This window comes from Rhamphochromis longiceps, linkage group LG14, assembly GCF_057381845.1.
Source record: "Rhamphochromis longiceps isolate RC_006_pf linkage group LG14, R_longiceps_female_GT1.1, whole genome shotgun sequence".
Lineage (NCBI taxonomy): Eukaryota > Metazoa > Chordata > Actinopteri > Cichliformes > Cichlidae > Rhamphochromis > Rhamphochromis longiceps.
The window spans coordinates 35,773,048-35,777,970 of record NC_140570.1 but is presented as its reverse complement, the minus strand read 5'-3'; the positions used below and the strand labels follow the sequence as shown (position 1 = coordinate 35,777,970).

The 4,923-nt window shown below is 36.4% G+C and overlaps 1 pseudogene; it reads left to right on the top strand.

Annotated features, from left to right (window-relative positions):
• LOC146654562 (spastin-like) overlaps positions 1-2,029 on the top strand; it is a 10,622-nt pseudogene extending 8,593 nt beyond the window's left edge.
• Positions 2,030-4,923: the final 2,894 nt, after the last annotated feature.

The following is a 4,923-nucleotide window of genomic DNA, read 5'->3' as shown; positions in this document are numbered from 1 at the left end:
CCAAGGGACATCACGTCATGCTCTTTCACAGCCAAAGTCAGTTCCTAAAAGTCAACCCGCAGGTGTTTCCACCACCATCAGACCCTCCAGTTCTGTACCTCCATTAAGACTAACTGATGCAAAGAAAACCACTCGGGTGGGAAAAACTCAGAATGGAAGACCGGCAGCTGTGAAACAGCCCCCGAAGAGGGATATGAAAAAGAATGTGGACAGTAAACTGGCCAGCTTAATTATTAATGAAATTGTATACAGTGGAGCTCTCACAGGCTGGGTCTCTGACCCATCGCTCTGAGCCTCTCTTTTGTATTTGTTTCATTTTTGATATGTTATTAGTTTTTGTGTCAGTTCCTATCTGTCTTTAGTTTGGGTTGTTATTGTTTATTGTTCCTTGGTTTTCTATGTTTTGGGGTTTTGGTATTTATCATCATGTATTTAGGTCTGTTAAGTTTGTGTTGCCATGCTTAGTTTTAGTGTTCCTGTTTTATTTTGACAGTGTCTTGTGTACCTTGTTCATTATAGTTAGCTTTCCTTTCTTGGTCCTGTCATTAGGGTTATGTCTGTCAGCTGTTCCCCCATGTGTCACCACTTCCACTGATCACCTCATGTGTGTATTTAAGCCTTCTGTTTTCTGCTTATCATTGTCGGTTCGTCTGTTTATTTGACCTCAGTCACAGTCATGGTTTTCGTCTGTTATTCTACGGTAGTCTTAGTCATAGTCTTTGCCTGTTATTTTCCACCACAGTTATAGTTTTTTGGTCTCAGTCCCTCTCTTAGTGTTTTTGTTTCTTAGTGTTTTTGTCAGTTTGCTTTGGTTTCCTGTGACCTTTAGACAAGATTTACACTGCTGAAAAATCTTTTGGGAATGCACGGGAGTCCACTGAGCCAAAACGAACTGTCCTGTCTTGCAAAAGTGACTGTAGGATATTCAGGGAGCGATTTGACAGCATTAGCCAAAGATGCTGCACTTGGCCCAATAAGAGAGTTGGGACCAGAACAAGTCCGTATTATAACTGCTGCTGAGGTGCGCAACATTAAGATGAAAGACTTTGAGGATTCTCTGAAGCAAATTCTGAGCCAAAACTGTCATGGTCCTGAGTCTGAGGACTCAGTGTTTTGTGTTCCTTGTGCTTTTGTTCATTCAGAGTGTGTATTCTGTTGTGATTTTGCCATTTGTTAGGTTTCTGTTCTTTGCCTGCCTGCTTCCACTTCTCTGTGTTCCCTCTGTCTGTCCATGGTGTTATTGTGTCTGCTCATGAGTCTGCCTGTCTAGTTCAGTGTCCGGTCTGGTTCTGTGTCTGTTAGTTTCCTGTTTTATTCTGAAAGTTCATGTCTCATGTCAGTGTGTTCAGTTTTACCTCTCCCCTGTCTCGTTAGCCTTATTGCTCCCAGCTGTCTCCCTCCTGTGGCCCATTCCCTGATTACTCCCCGTGTATTTAAGCCCTGTGTTTTCCTGTGCTCTCTGTCGCGTCGTCTGTTTAACTCCATGTCAGTCTGCATTATTCTGTTACCTGGTATTCATTCTGCGTCTCTCTGCCATCTCTCTTTGTGCATTTCGCTCCTCCTCCCGTGAGTGTCTGGTTTAAGTTTTGTTCTTTAGTTTTCCCAGTTTAGGTTTGTTTACTCCCCGCTCTGCTCTTCCTGTTTTGTCACTTTATCACCTCTGCAAATAAATTTTCACTCGCACCCCAGTCAGTGCCTGCATCTTGGATCCTTTTCTCAATTCACCACACGACTGCTGTGCAGCCGTGACAAAAACGAACTGTCCTGTCTTGCAAAAGTGACTGTAGGATATTCAGGGAGCGATTTGACAGCATTAGCCAAAGATGCTGCACTTGGCCCAATAAGAGAGTTGGGACCAGAACAAGTCCGTATTATGACTGCTGCTGAGGTGCGCAACATTAAGATGAAAGACTTTGAGGATTCTCTGAAGCAAATCAAACCAACTGTTAGTCCAGCAACTCTTAATATGTACACCAAATAGAACAAAGATTTTGGTGGTCCTTCTTCAATAAATGCATTCATTGATTGATTGAATCTTTATTTTGAACATGTTGAAAAAGTACAACAAAATAGAATTAAAAGAGACAAATGAACAAAGCAAAACAAAAGGAAAATGAGCAACCACAACTCCAAATAATGCTCATGTTCAAAAAGGAGCAGGAAGAAGCATAAGCTTATTTAATCCCACCCCTTCTCCACTATCTAGTATCAATAGACTACAGAAATACCTCCTTGCAATTACATTATATGTTATGTGTAATTTTTTTTTATATATATATACACATATGTTTCTATCTATCCATACATACGTATATACGCACATACGCACATTTTCAATAACCCCATTAACACCTCAAGGATACACAACCTACAAATATAAATATATATATATATATATATATATATAAATATATATATATATATATGATTTATATTTAATTGTGTTGTGGTTTGCAGTGTTTTGTGTTGTTTTCACTTTAAATTTGTAAAAGGAAAAAGCTGAAAATTTAAATAGTTAAAAGTTGAAATGTGAATAGTTGATTTTTGTATTATATAATTTATTTATTACATTTTATGTGGAGTGAATAAATAAAAGTATATTTACGGTGGCCCCTAGAGATAAAGCACATACAAACTTCAAATCACGTACGAACTCGGAAGCATGTACAAACTCTAAAACACGTAAAAACTCTAAAACACGTACAAACTCCGAAGCACATAAAAACTCCGAAGCACATAAAAACTCAAAACACGTATAAAAGACAACAGAAGTGCTCCAGGATGCTGGGCGCAGTGTTGGGCTTTTGTTATCTTGTGGCTACACAAGCCAGCAAGTACCAACCATCGGATTTGGTGTGTGGTAGTAACAGGTAAATGAACTTTTTTTTTAAATTATTTGAATATATATGAGTGCCTGTGTATAAATACACAAACAATACACACATGCTTTCAATTGTGTAATTTAAGTGATCTAGTAGCTCTGCTTTGGGAGTTCAGTTCATGCTAGAAATGTGTTTTGGAGTTTGTACGTGTTTTGTCTCCAGGGGCCACCGCATATATTTATATATAAACATATATAAATAAAACCACTTTTTTTTAACGTTAGTAATTCCTTTTGTGCATAATTTTACATTATTGTTAATAATAAATTAATTAAAGAAACAAAACAACCTGAAGAGCCGGTTTGGAGCCTCTTTTTAGTGAGCCGAACCGAAAGAGCCGGATCTCTAAAAAGAGCCGGAAATCCCATCACTAATGGGCACCCAGCTTCACAAATTGTTTCCTGTCACTTAAATAATTTTTCACCCATTGCAGTACAACCCCCCTGATCCCGTACCGTTCCAGTTTATTAATTAATATGTCATGATTGATTGTGTCGAATGCTTTCTTGAGATCCAGAAATACTCCAGCTGCATACTGTTTCTGATCTATAGCATTCGTAATCTCCTCAATTGATTCGATTAATGCCAGAGATGTTGATCTTTTTGATCTGAATCCATATTGACTATCAGAGAGTAATTTATATTTATCTAAGAATTTGTCTAATCGTTTATTAAACAGGTTTTCTAGGATTTTGGAGAATTGTGGTAGTAAAGAAACAGGCCTGTAATTTGTGAAGTGGCATCTTTCCCCGGTTTTATACAGCGGCACAACTTTAGCTATTTTCATTTTGTTTGGCACTTTTCCCGTCTGAAATGATAAGTTGCAAATATATGTTAGAGGTCCTACAATTCCTTCAATGACCTTCTTGACGATTTTCATGTCAATATCATTACAATCAGTAGATGTTTTATATTTACACATGTGTACAATGTCAATTATTTCTTTTTCCTCCACTGATGTAAGGAACATTGAGTTAGGGTTCCTATCAATCAGGTTTTCACTACAGTCTACTGATGGCAGTGACTCAGGAATTTGTTCTGCCAGTTTTGGTCCAATATTTACAAAATAATGATTAAAGCTGTTGACCTTATCAGCAGTGTTTTCCATAATATTGCCATTGTCGATAAAGTATTGAGGATAACTTTGTTGTCCAGAATTTTTTTTAATGATACCGTTTAAAACATCCCATATTCCCTTCATATTATGCTTATTGTTGTTCAATATTTTACTATAATACTCCTTTCTACATACACGTATACTATTGGTCAACTTATTTTTGTATTTTTTATATTTATCTTCAGCATCTATTGTTCTTTGTTTTAGGAATTCCCTATAGAGTGTATTTTTCTTTTTACATGCATTTTGTAAACCCTTAGTGATCCATGGTCTATCTGAATATTTGTGCTTTCTGTTGTATTTTATTGTTGGACAGTTTTTATCGTACAACTCCATGAATATTCTTAAAAATATACCATATGCAATATCAATATCAGCTTCTTTGTACACATTGTCCCAGTCCTGATTTAATAGATCGTTCTTAAATGCATTCATAGTTTCTTCTGTCCTTACACGTCTGTATCTCAGTTTTTCTTCATGCTGATTTTTCTTATAATTAGTGTCATAAACTGCAAAAACTGGTAGGTGATCACTGATGTCATTAATTAATATTCCGCTCACAATGTTGTTTTCCATATTGTTAGTGAAAATATTGTCAAGTAAGGTGGCACAATGTGGTGTAATTCTGCTACGCCTGGTTATTTTAGGATGTAAACTCAAACTGTACATAGTGTTTAGGAATTTGTCGGTCATTTTATGCTTTTTCGGATTCAACGGGTCAATATTAAAATCACCACAGATAAACATAACTTTTTGATTTGTTTTAGAGAATATTTCCTCTATGAAGTCATTAAATACTTGAATACTAGAGCCAGGTGTTCTATATATACAGCTAATTATTACATTTTTCTCTTTTTCCTTATAAATTTCAATTGTTATACATTCTAGTAAATTATCAATTACAGTTGTCATACTTTCTACTAG